Source organism: Eleutherodactylus coqui, chromosome 4 (assembly GCF_035609145.1).
Source record: "Eleutherodactylus coqui strain aEleCoq1 chromosome 4, aEleCoq1.hap1, whole genome shotgun sequence".
In the NCBI taxonomy this organism is placed as follows: domain Eukaryota; kingdom Metazoa; phylum Chordata; class Amphibia; order Anura; family Eleutherodactylidae; genus Eleutherodactylus; species Eleutherodactylus coqui.
Genome location: NC_089840.1, coordinates 136,477,035 through 136,491,248, shown reverse-complemented (window position 1 = coordinate 136,491,248; position 14,214 = coordinate 136,477,035). Strand labels below are relative to the sequence as shown.

General features: G+C 42.6%; 1 protein-coding gene across 1 annotated transcript in view; it reads left to right on the top strand.

The window, feature by feature from the left end:
* The first annotated feature begins 2,997 nt into the window (after window positions 1-2,997).
* Window positions 2,998-14,214, top strand: part of KLHDC8A (kelch domain containing 8A) — a 47,896-nt gene continuing 36,679 nt past the window's right edge. The window contains exon 1 of the mRNA XM_066598671.1: window positions 2,998-3,229. The gene's annotated coding sequence lies outside the window, so the exon portion shown is untranslated. The remainder of the gene's footprint in view (window positions 3,230-14,214) is intronic.

Below are 14,214 nucleotides of genomic sequence, written 5' to 3'. Positions count from 1 at the left end.
TTCCATAAATGTAATACATGTTTGTCCTTTGTTGATGCACTGTGCAAACCTGTCTTATTACCAGTATGTATGTTACACAGCTGCAGCGCTAGAAGGGTTAAGTGTTCAATAAAATCCAAAGCTTGCATGTAAATGTATCAAGTCTGTCATGTCATGTGGTATGAGAGAAGGTATAAATAGGAGTGATTGAGAGCGCGAAGAAAGAGTTCCATCTTCTGGAGTAGCAGGGCTACCATCTTGCGTGCCACCTTAGTCCAACTAACACAGAGCCACTTGAAGACACCTTCAGCCTACCCGTGGTGAAGATGGAGAAGGAGGAGAGATTTCCCATGTTGCTTGTGTTCTGTATGTAAGAGGAGTGAGCCCCCCCAAGAGAGAGGGAGCTTCTGTGAGTAATGACTTCCTTCCAAGGCCATTGCAGAGGTACTATCTAATTGTCTAAGCTTTCCTACACGGCCGTCCTGAGCCGGGATCCCCACATAGAGGTACACCCTTTAAATTGTCACATCCACGCATCTTTAAGTCGGGGTGGAGGTACTGCAAGTTAACAAGCTGTGTTCACACACATGCGTCTTTGGGCCTATTAGAGCTATGTGGAGGTACTACGTTCAGAAGTCATTTGCCTGCACTGTAAAGTCTTTAATAGAACTGCCTTGTATTTCTTGTTTAAAGTTTTCAAGTAAAGTTCAGACCGGGCTCTAACCATTCCTAGAGCCCTGTGGTACTCAAGAACTGATTGTGGCTGTATTTATTCTCCACCGAGGGTCATACCGGTATGTAAAGGAATGGTGGCGTAACCTGTAACAACTACAACCCCTGTTATTCTGTTAAGTGGGCATCTCCCTATCCTAGGGGTGTCCCAGGTGGCCTACGGTGATACTCTGGCCTTTGCTGCATGTGTTCCCTCTGGGAATGAGTTTGGTAAGTGCCGCCGTGACAAGCCAGCACTATACCCTCCCAGCTCGCCGCATATGTCAGGTGTCCGGGGTCTCCCTATGGGGACACTGCATCGGTACATATGGTCATAGCCTGTCAACAGTTGGGTTAGGCAAGGAGGAGAGCCTCCAAGAATGCATGGGTTGGTGAGGTGTTTCAATGTCTCTAGTTTATGCTAAACAAGCAGTAAGACAAATCTCAGAGTGCACTACAGTGTGTGAGTATTACACAGTCATTGCCTTGTAAAAATGGCATACAAAATAATTCATATAGGTCCACTAGTTGAGCTCTACTGTCAAGTCGTAAAATTCTATTCAGTAATCTTGTTGTTGGTTATATCTATGTCTAAGAAATTCATTTGACAATCAACTCCTGAACCAGCAAATGTGCCCAGTTGTGCTGTAATACGTCATTTATGCCTACGCCCTATGTAATTATATACCTTTTATAAGGGATAATCAGGGGCATAACTATAATGGACGCAGAGGATGCAGTCACATCCAGGCCCTGGAGCCTTTGGGGGCTCAGAAGGTCTCTCTCTTCCCCATATAAGGAGACCGGTACTATAAATGAAGCATTATAGTTGGGGGTCCCGTTACAGAGTTGCATTGGGACCCAACAGCTTTAAGTTACACCTCTAGGGATAATTCTTCATTTTTCTGATACAGAACTCCAGATTCCCTCTTCCCTTCACACAGCCACAGAGATGTTAATAAAATTCTGTCTGTCTACAACTACTAGTGGAGGTTCACTACACACAGGTTTACACAGCTGCATTGAACTCAGTGCTACTGTATAAATATGTATAATGTGAGCCCCCCCTAGTGGCGGCTTGAAACCAAGATAATTTAATTAATTATAGCAGGTTATCCCATGAAAACTATCACCTATACACAGCATTGCTACAAAATAGAGAAGGAAAAGAAGATGTGTATATAGAGGGCTCACAATTAATGTATCAAAATATAACAACTTTATTAGCATATCAAAAACATACACAGAAAAGAGAAAATTTAAATAATTTAAAAATACCCAATTAGTACAAAAATTAGGGAAAAAGGCAAGGGGCGCAGGTACAATTTAGCTGAAGCAATTCCATACAAACCTCTACCTATAATAATACCCATGTAGTTACTAAAGCTTGTATGAAAGGTAATAATGCATCGCCTTGGCAATACACAGCAGCTAATCCACAATATAGCTCAACACAGATGGCAAAATACCCTAAGATGGCAACAAACAATTAGATAAATCCATGGTAGAGATAAATAATAAGGATACGCTTGGTTTCAAAATACAGAGGGCCTGTTACAAAATAATGGAGTACTTGTAAGGGGGCAGGATGTGAGAGTCCCACGTGTATTGCTGTTGCTGTGAAGGATAGGATTGAAGGCTGATGGCAGTCTCCCAATGACTTCTAAGGGAGCGTGTCTAGATATGCTCATTGACCTGCTCAGAGATCATTGTGCAGGGAAGGGGAGGAGGTGGGGTGTGACCATCATCTATGGCGCATGATGGTTTCTGTGCTATCTATATATAGAGGTGTCAGCTTTCATTGTAATCCTAGCTGTGATAATAAGGAAATCACTGCTGAAAAGTTTTTTTCTACAGCTCAGAAAGTATCGGACTATTACTAGGCTTGGTAGTCAGTGTGAAAACTGAAGGATTTTAGGATTTTTTTAAATATAGATTGTGATTGAAAATAAACAAAAAATATTTTTAAAAATGTTTAACATAAAAACTTGATCTATCCAGTTGGTCATTTTCTGATGACACATTCCATTTTTTTCAAAGCTGACGCACTACCACCCCCTCAGTGCATAGAAATGATTGGCATCAATGATGAGTTTCCTGTAACAGTTTATCTGAAACAATCTTATCATGATGAAATTCTATCCGACCGCTTGTCGTTTATAACAAAAAATCGTTCCTTCTATTGCTACATACATCCAGCTTGCATGCTTGAGGAATTGACTCTCCGTGTGCTCAGTGTATTTCCTTCCTCTCTAGGCGTTTCTCCTGTCTGAAGCATTCTTCAATCACAGCTTGTGTCATTCCCCGAGGGCTGTGAGGAGGGAGGAAAAAAAAGCAGAGACTTCACAACGTTGGATGCATGTGAGGAATAAGGGGACTGGCAAGAAGCATGCTGAGAGGGAGAGCAGGCATGTTGGCTTTGAGAAAAGAAGAACACAATATTGGGAGAGACAAGCTCTGAGGAAGCCACTGGATTTGGACTTTCTCAGGATCAAACTTGGCGACAGCACCGAGAAAACTGATCGCACTGGAAAACACGGTAAGTACAGTGGTTTCCGTATTAACCCATACTGGTCTCAGTTGCCAATATTTCACTAAACTGTGCATTTACGATGTTGCTTGCGAATGCTTCACTAGAATCATGCTTAACATTGTATCCAGCAGGCTCTGTAACCTTCGGTGTCAAGGATACAAACTCGTAATGGTGCCTTCTAGCCATTTAATTAGTAGACAATTTAATTTCAGCTTACAGATAACGGTATGCAAGCAGCCAAATGATCCTACGAGCTGCCCTTCAGACTCAACCCAATCAACAATTCTCCGGTATTTAGGGCAAAACATCAGTGGATTTCTAAAAAGCAATGCTTCGTACTATAGAGATAGATGGCATCATGCTAATTAAGCAGAATTCTACATTATGACTACGTTCTTTTATATTCACGCTGAGGGCATTGTAGACGATACAGTATAGTCATAAAGGACCTAGAAACCTGGGAGTTTATTGTCACCATAATGACTATGTTGCCTGAAAAAAAAACTATAATTTTTCCACACATTTAATTTGCAATTGTCTGTGGAATGATTTGCCGTAACAAGCGGTTAGGGAGAAACCAGTACTAAAATCCAGACAGCAGGCTATCCTGAATAAAGAACTGGGATTAAACATGGTTTGATGTTTTAGTCGGTAGGATGAAAGCAGATTAGAGGAGCCCAAGCTGTTCTTGGCATCACTAGCTCGTATGAGTGAATGCCATTAACACCTACACTTTGTTGTGGCGGCCGTGACATGGTCCTGAACCCTTCTTGCATTATGTTGTCACTTTCTAAAGGATTTGCAATGGAAGTTTCTAGTTCCGTCTGTAGACATGGAGTGCAAAATTTCATGTTTGAGTTTGCGAAAGGTGCAGAGAACTTAAGATATGGAAAGAGCTATTTCTCTTCATGCTTCTGCGAGTTTCTATCCACTTTAGATGAGCTCAGGATCTCCCTCATTAAATAATGTGTGCTTGTGCTTTCGGTTTAACCCTATTTGCACTCAGCTACAGTACTCGTCAGGCGCCCATTTACAGAACATAGCCATTCTCTTCTACAATGGGACTGCAGTCATCATCAATGTGCAGGGAAGGGAAAAATGATCATTTCCAACAGGAGGCATGTATATGACTGTTATCGTTACTCTCATAATGTGATCACAGAGAAGATTTCATTAGGACAAATAGTTGTGTTTTATTTTGCGAAACCAGATACAAAAGCAATTTAGGCTTCAAGAAAGTCCCAACATAAATCAGTCATAAAAATACAACATCTATGTGAATGGTTCTCATTGTGATCCAGTGTCGCTCCAGTCTAAACAGGATACTGCTAGGAACTAGAAGTTACCAGAAAGAAGGGATGCAGCTGCAAACTTTACGTACCTGCTAATAGTAATTAATAGAATTCTACATTTCTTAAATGACTTCATGCTGCAGTTTACAGACATTTTAGTAATGAAAGGTCCTCATACAGTGACAATAGCTTCCAGCTACAGATGTAGCAAGGTTTAACTTGAGACTTAATGCATTAAGAAAACTTTCTGTGACACTGTCTGTTTTCCCTTTCAACTGCTTTGTAATTGGTTTTGTTGTGTTAACATAAGATACCAATAGCTTTATAATGGCTTAAAATAAGATAAATTGTTGCCAAAAGCAACGTAAAACTTTGCTACATCTGTTCTTCTCCTGACTCCATGTATACATAAACACCCGGTTCGGCTGAGCCTTTGTGTTTCCCATTGGCAGAGGGAAGTATCCTTCTTTTCTCCGACATCATCCGTCAGGAAAGAGTTGGGAGGCACCCATACACATACAGTAGTTGGCTGAACATGTCCAAATCAGCATGTTCAGAAAACTTTTTACGTGCATGCGGGGCCTTAACTTCTATCATCATAATTAAATATTAGCCAACATTTCATTAATCAGGATCCATAACAGATAATTACTTCTCCAGCTGTGATCATTTGACCTTCCATAATGTGTTGGATGGTTCTCTGTAATAATTGGTATCTGTCTTCTTTTATGTAATTCACATATGGTAATATTTAGCGTCACTTATGAAATGCAAGCTCACAAGGGCCATTTCAGGCTGTTAGCAGAAATACATATAGGGGCCTTCCAGACATGCTGTGAAAATCCACCACAAACAAATATGCCTCAAAATCCACTTGCTTTGCATGTAGACTTTGATATGCCCATTGCGAATCTGTACCAATTCCATGGCAAATCCACATCAAAATCTGCATGTAAAACGGATTTGTCCATGGCACATTTTACCGCCAAATGTGAAAGCTCCCTTAGGAGTCTGTAGGCATGGACTGTCTAACACCTTAAATACTGCACATTAAATAGGCCACACGTTAAGTTATATATGGCTTTAAACTTTTTTTGTCTGCTTCTACAGATCAAGGTCCCGTTCACATGGGGTTTTTTTGTGTATGCAACAATTTGCATGCACAATATGCAATAGATTCCATTGATTTTGGGAGCCACCGGATAACAGCAGCTAAGTGGCTCAAACCCCTGACTAATGGAACCTTGTTACTCAGACAGATGTTCACTTCTGCCCGGCAGCATCTGTGTCATACTATCTCCACTTAAGTTACATGGGATTATAAATCATATTTTAATAAGACATGTAGAGACCGATTTAAAGGCATGCATTTCGTATGGAGTTTGCATATTTTTGTCCACCTCCTGTATGTTAGAAGTTCAGTCTTGGCGTTAAGGAACAGGATTAATCTTTATTTTTGCGACATCCTGTACATGGTATTTGGCCTTACAGTGGTATTCCTCTTACTTTTGCTTACCATCGTACCTAATTATTATCTATTCCATATTGAATTAATCATTAGTGAAGAGCAGACTTGTCTGCACCCCATAAATTCGATATTGAGTCAATTACATTTATAGAACACAATGATCTCTTAAACACATACACACGGCTGGCGTAAACTGGGACAAATGGAAATAGGCCATGTTATGTTCCTGCTGTTCCTATTCTGTCATCTATTTCAGTGAACTGTCTTGGTACAATACCTGTTTGTCATCACAGCGATTACATGCATCAGTTATTTCTCTTCCTGCTATCCCATTAAAACATGATAAAAAGTCCAAAAGTTAACAACTTAACTATCTGGCTGCTGGTCAAATAGGTACAGGTAGAACCAATGTATTACGGACAGGAATTCTAGATCCTGGTTACACGTGGAGCAAAGGGGGCAATTAACCAGGGGATACAACTGTCCAGTTCTCCCCAAGAACATAGCAGACAAGACAGGTTTTTTTTAAGATTTAGAGGGGTTGTACCACAATTGCAAGTTACCCCCTAGCCACAAGATATCCACAGTAAAAGCAATAACTTACTGATCAGTGGGGGTCTCACTGCTGAGATCCCCGCCAATCTTGAGAACGGGGGACCTATGTCCCCTGTCCTCACAGCTTGTCCAATTTCCGTCACCACCATAGAAATGAATAAAGTGCTGTCTGTGCATGCAGTGCTCTCTTAATGCTGATGTTACTGCGGGGAAGAAGCGACCTCCGCAGTGACAGGCAGAACAGAGCATGGGAATTCGGTTCTGCAGATCATCGGGGATTTCAGCAGTGCGAACTTCACCGATCAGCAAGTTATTACCTATACTGTGGATATCCTATGGATAGGGGATAACTTGCAATTTTGGTGCAACCCCTTTAAAACATTCCTTCAACAATACACAGTTTTCAATACATGAGATGACTATGCAGCTTTTACTAACATATATTACTAGGTGTCGGAGCTCCATTCTACTGCCTGCAAGCCCATATTTGCCACTAGGCACTGGAGGTCCAGTGCCTAGGATGTCTAGGCAGAGCAGCGACAGCCCAGGAGCAGCCAGGAAATTTTTTTCTCATGTTTTTTTGGAGGGGTCCTCTGACCTCCATTGGACCTTGGTCTCCACTGGTGTGACTTTCCACTACCTATTAGCTGTGCTGTCACTGGAAGAGAGGGCATTCTTCAGGATGGCAGCAGATATTCTGTCTCCTTCGCCTACTAGTCCCTCCATGCAGAGGCGTAACTTGACACTCCTGGGCCCCAATGCAAAACCTGTAACAGGGCCCCCAACTATAATGCTTTATTTATAGTACTAGACTCCCTATATGGAAAAGAGAGAGGCCTTATGGGCCCCCTGAGGCTCCTGGGCCTGGGTGCAACTGCATCCCCTATAGTTACGCCAGTGCCTCCCTGTTGCTCAGGAGTGGCGCTGGTGTCTCCATTTGATGATTGGTGCAGAGTAGCAGTCAATCTAATGCTCCCCACCAATCAGAGATCTGTGGACATTGTCACCCAGCAAGGCTGAGGATGAGTGTGATGGCACTGGCGCCCACTCTACCACTAGGCCCTATAATCCTGGCTGCCTGCCTGTCCTTTTGGGTGCTTCACGGTTGGGTAAGTAAGTAATTATATACGCGTATGTAAGTACGCCTGTGTATGCCCCTATGTATCTATGTTTGCATGTAAAACTGCCTGTATGTGAGTCTATGTATGTATAAAACCGAATATGTATGTGCAGCTGTATGTCCACATGGGAGACCTTTTTTCAGCAGAAAATCCGCTGCAGATTTTGCCGCGATTCCACAGCAATGAATCTGTGCCAAAATCCGTATGTCTAAGGCTGCGCTAACTCCTTGTTCGGGTTTCTATCCAAAAACCGCACTAAGTCAGTACCCTAGATGACTCCAAGACTCTTATTTCTCAGACAGAGCGGCAAGCTTTGGTCTCCATTTTAGGCATTTTGGCTGGACAGAATATTATAGTTGACTACTATTTGCTATTTTATCCAGCCAAAATGCTGGAAACTAACAGAAGCCTACTGAAACTGAGACCAAAGATTCTCGCTCTGTCTCAGAAATAAGAGTCTTGGACTAATAGACGCTCTGGTCCCAGGATAGAATTTTGTCTCACAGCCAGAGGATGACTTTAAGGCTATGTTCACACAGGGGCAGAACTTGCTTCAGATCTCAAAATCCGCTTTAAAATCTGTACCACTTGGTGTGGATTTTGACGTGGATTATAATGTGGAATTTGGTGCGGAATTGGACTCATTATTTGAAGACGTAGAATCTGCACCAAAATCCGGTCTGATAATTAACATTCTGTGGATTTAAATTCCATGGCCTAAGGTGAGTTCACACATCACGAATTTGCTGTGGAATGTGAGACCAAAATCCTCCAGCAATGCACTACAATGTAAGTGGATGGGTTTTTAACAGACCCCGTTCAACTAACAGTGGAAAAAAATCTGCAAATGAAGTTAGATATCCTGCAGATTTTCAGATCTGCAGCATGACCTATTTGTTGCAGAAATGCCATGGATTTTTACCGCTGTTACATGCTGTCTATTTTCCGCATACAAATCCACACTGGAAATATGCAGTGTATACACAATGTGTGCATATATCATAAATTGTCTCTGGGTGGTTGTAGGATTAGCTGTTATGTGTCCTACTATAAGGGCTCGTTCAGACAAACGTAATTTTCGTGCTGCTATCAGCGCAAAAAAACCCGCGGCTATAGGAGCTGTAAGATTGCATGAACGGGCTGCTTCCAGCTACTTGAAGTAGCCCATTCACACGATCATAGGTGCGCACTGTGCACTATGCAGCTCCCAATAGGAGTCAATGGAAAGTCCTGCGCAGCACGTAGCAAGGATAGGACAGGTCCTATCTTTTGTGCACACCACAGAGCTACATGGGACCTGCACTCGCATGTGCTATCTTTGTTAAGTGTGCACCATTTCGTGTGCCTAACATAATCTTATTGGTTCCTAATAGAAGCGCGTTCTGTGCGCTGCTGTCAAAGCGAGCCACCTTTATTTTTGGTGCTCTAAAATAATGCATGACCAAGCAGCCTTAGTTTTTTGGTGCTCAGTGATAGTGCAATAGTTTAGGACATGAAGCCCGATATGACCGCTGAGCTCGCTGGCCCAGGTAAAACTGAGAGACCTGTGCAGGTCTGTCAGTTTTACCTGGACCAGCGAGCTCAGAGCAGGTCTGTCAGTTTTACCTGGGCCAGCGAGCTCAGCGGTCATATCGGGCTTCATGTCCTAAACTATTGCACTATCACTGAGCACCAAAAAACTAAGGTTGCTTGGTCATGCATTATTTTTGAGCACCAAAAACAAAGGTGGCTCGTTTTGACATACTATCCTAATGAAGCAGCCAAAAAAATCGCTGCAGAAACGCGTCGACAGTAATACGACAGTAACGCACTAACCACGGATTCAACCATGATTAGTCATATGGAGACAACTGACTATAACAGTTGCCCTTCTAGTTGACAGCAACTCTCCCGCCTGTTTTTGGCTCACACACAGTGACACCCAGAGGCAGCTCTGTCTCCTGATGTGTAGCTGTAGATAGTATAGCCTTATGAGAACACAGCACAGCTCAAAGCGTCAATTTTTGGTGTTGGTTTTCAAATAACTACCAAATCAACACTGTGTTGCCATTTTCTCATTAGCTATAAGCGCACATAAATTGGAGTAATCAATCTGGTCTCTGGCTAGGGCACTAGTATCGCACATAAGAGCATTAGGAGGCATCTCTTTGGGAATAGACCTACCTAGCTAGTTTCGTAATACGGGCAGAGACTTCATTAATCTCCATGGCCCTATGTTCGCAGTTGGAGCCATTGCATTAGATAGACCTGTTTGGTACAGGTGCATGGATTCGCCGTAGCTTGATATAAGGTTACCGATATAATATCATCAATACCTCAACAATAACAGCTCAATACGGCCCCCTACACTAGAGTCCAACAAAGGACAACTATTTTATCATAGAAAGTACTATACACAATTGGTAGTCCTCTATGAAATGATTTTGTTTTGTCTGTTTAGTGTGTGTTTGTATGGTGGGGTATTATTTTAAAATTGATATTTAATAAAAGTTAAATTTTAATTATCTCAGAAGGTTCCTTACCTGCACATTTAAGTTAATTGGGATCCTCTGCCTCAGTGATTAGTACATTTATGTTCTGGAGCATCGAGGTATGCATGAAGAGAGGTCGTGGGGCGACCTCTCTTCATACAGCGTGGGCGTCAGCTGTTTATTACAGCTGACACCCGCGGGCAATAGCTGCAATCGGCCATGCAGCCGATCGCGGCTATTAACCCTTTGAATCCCCCGAATGCCCCCCCCATGTGAGATCGGGGGAGCCGTACAGGTGTCATGGCAGCTAGGCTGCCTTGGGAGACTGCCTATTAAGCCATCCTTGTGGGGTGGCTTGATAGGCTGCCTGTTAGAATGCAGTATGCAGTAATGCTATAGCATTACGTCATACTGCAAGAGCGATCAAAGCATCACATGTTGTGGTCCCCCTTGGGAACTTAAAGGAAAGTGAAAAAAATCAATAAAGTTTTATTAAAGGAGATGTCCCGAGGCAGCAAGTGGGTCTATACACTTCTGTATGGCCATAATAATGCACTTTGTAATGTACATTGTGCATTAATTATGAGCCATACAGAAGTTATAAAAAGTTTTATACTTACCTGCTCCGTTGCTAGCGTCCTCGTCTCCATGGTGCCGACTAATTTTCGGCCTCCGATGGCCAAATTAGCCGCGCTTGCGCAGTCCGGGTCTTCTGCTTTCTTCTATGGAGCCGCTCGTGCCAGAGAGCGGCTCCGTGTAGCTCCGCCCCATCACGTGCCGATTCCAGCCAATCAGGAGGCTGGAATCGGCAGTGGACCGCACAGAAGAGCTGCGGTCCACGAAGGTAGAAGATCCCGGCGGCCATCTTCAGCGGTAAGTATTGAAGTCACCGGACCGCCGGGATTCAGGTAAGCGCTGTGCGGGTGGTTTTTTTAACCCCTGCATCGGGGTTGTCTCGCGCCGAACGGGGGGGGGGGGTTTAAAAAAAAAAAAAACCCGTTTCGGCGCGGGACATCTCCTTTAATTGTAAAAAAAAATAAATAAATAAAAGTTGAAATTTCCCCCCCTTTTGCGATATCTATAATAAAAAAAATCTAAATCATAAAAGAAAAATACATATCTGGTATCACTGTGTCCCTAAAAGTCTGATCTATCAAAGTAGTGCATTATTTATCCCGCATGGTGAACGGTGGCCGAAAAAAAAAAAAAAAAGAACCCCTGAAATGCACTTTTTCAGTTACCAGGTCTCCCAAAAAAAGTCGCATGTATTCCGAATTGGTACTAACAGAAACTACAGGACATCCCGCAAAAAATGAGCCCTCGCTCAACCACGTCGACAGAAAAAAAAAGTTATTGCGCGCAGAAGATGGCGGCAGAAAAGTATTGAAAAAAATGTAATGTTTTTGAAAAAAAAAAGTAGTATAGTAAAAAAAAACCTATACAAGTTTGGTATCGTAGTAATCGTACTGACCCATAGAATAAAGTTATCATGTCGTTTTTGTTGCATTTTGTGGGCCGTAGAAACAAGACGCACTGAAAGATGGTCGATTTTATTTTTTTTTTTCATTTTACTCCACTAAGAATTTTCTAATACGTTTTTCTTTACATTTTATGTTACATTAAATAGCACCATTGAAAAATATAACTTGTCCCGCAAAAAACAAGCCTTCATACAGCGACGTTGATGGATAAATAAAGGAGTTATGATTTTTTTTAAAGGGGGGAGGGAAAAAAAGGGCCGCGTCATTAAGGGGTTAAATATATAAAATTGGGAAATATACAAATTACAACGACGTCGATGGATAAACACAGGAGCTTTTTTTTTTTTTAAGGGGGGGTGGGGGAGAAAATGGGGGATTAAACCCATGATAAAGAATTCATAAAAGTGCATAAAGTGGCAGCATAGCATTATTTCATGAATGTAAAATTTGTGAAATGATTATAATAATCACTATGCACTTTATGCCCCCTCCACACACCACATCATTCTAAGGGTGCGTTCACACAAGCGTGTTTTTGTGCATTCATACGCACGCACAAAAACACGCTTCTATTTGCAACAATGCATTCACTATGGTGTGTGCACATGTCCTACTTTGCAAGTACGTGCCTGCAAAGATAGGACATGCATGCACCATAGGGAATGCATGCAATGTTTTCAATGGAACCGCGGCTGCTGCCGGCGGCACCATTGAAAACAATGGTCTGCCGGCTCCCTGCATTCTTTTTCAGGGAAGGGCTTTACATATAAGCCCTTCCCTGAAAAAGAAAAGTTTTAGTGTAAAAAAAAAATAATGCAGGCATTCTCTTCAATGGAGCCGCTGCTGCTGCCGGCGGCTCCATTGAAGAAAATGGTCTGCTGGCACACCTGAATTGTTTTTCAAGGAAGAGCTTTACATATAAGCTCTTCCCCGAAAAAGAAACATTTTAGTGTAAAAAAAAAAAAATTACTTACCTGTCCGCCGCTGCTGTGTCCCACGTGGGAATGAAGAACACATCTGCCACTCCTTCATCCCCACTAGTTAAAAGAATTCCCTGCTGCTATATCTGCCATATCTGTCGCAGATGCAGCAGAGGAATTCTTCAATTCTCTACTGCAGCTGTCACACGTCAGCTGCAGTAGAGGATTCTGCTGCCGGCAATTGATTTCAGGGAAGGGCTTTAAATATAAGCCCTTCCCTGAAAATCAAGTAAAGGTGGTTTAAACAAAAAAAATAGATACTCACCTCCCTTCAGCTGCCGGGGCTCAGCCGTGTCTTTTCCTGCTGTACTCTGCACTGTGTTGCTGCTCTATCAGCAGGCGGGGATTTTAAATCCCTGCCTGCTGAAAGAGCTGAATGTGATTGGCTGAGGTGCTCAGCCAATCACAGGCAGTTCTCCCCAAATTAATGATTTTAAATCCCTGGCTGCTGATAGCTCAGAACTACAGAACCGGGGACAGCGCCAGAAGTCATGGCTGAGCCCCAGCAGCTGAAGGGAGGTGAGTGTTTTTTAATTTTTTTTTTAATACACTTTTTTAAATGGCTTTTCAGGGAAGGGCTTATGAAGCCCTTCCCTGAAAAGCCATTGACGGGATGCCAGCAGCAGGATTCTCTACTGCAGCGTCATGTGTGAGAATTGAAGAATTCCCTTTGCTGCATCTGCCACAGATGTGGCAGATGTAGCAGCAGGGAATTCTTTTAACTAGCGGGGGTGAAGGAAAGATCTGCCGCATGCGGCAGATGCGTTTTTCATGCCCGCGGGGGTCACGGCAGCGGCAAAGAGGTAGGTTTTTTTTTAATTTTTTTTTTATTTGCACTAAAATGTTTTTTTTTCAGGGAAGGGCTTATATGTAAAGCCCTTTCCTGAAAAAGAATACAGGGGGCCGGCAGAGCATTGTTTTCAGTGGAGCCACCGGCAGCAGCCGCAGCTCCATTGACAACAAGCATGCAGCTGTGTTTACGCGTGTTTTTGCTTGTACCTAGGTGCAGACGTATGTACACACCTAAGTACGCACAAAAACACGCTCGTCTGCACGCACCCTAAGGGCTCCTACCCACTTGTGTTTCTTTAACGCTGCATTAATGCTGCAGGTTTTTTTTTTAACGCAAATGTCAATGGGACTTTTTAATGTTAAAAACGCATCGCACAAAAAATGCAAAGTACAAACTCACGATGGGTTTTCACCATTAAAAAGTTCCATTGACATTCACGTGAAAAAAACCGCTGCGTTAACGCAGCATAAAAAAACACAAGTGGGTAGGAGCCCTAAGAAACTAATGCCCCTCTTATGTCAGGCTATGAGGACACATAGTAAAACACGTGTCTGGGCCCAGCCGTGGCTCCCTGCAGCCATATTTTATGGGCGAGAATTTCCATTAATTTATTAGCATGCTCTGGGGTCAGGAGTGGATAAGACATTCCCTGTATACAGTGGTAAGCCTCATCCTTCCATTCAAAGGCAGAAACTATATGGAATAGAGTCTAAGCACTAAAATTAAATAACTTAGTATTTCTTTATAATCTCCCCTACGAGGTGCGGAATAACTGTATTATCTTTGGTATAATTTCCTTTTCTTGAATGGTACTTTTGAAGAGAATCACA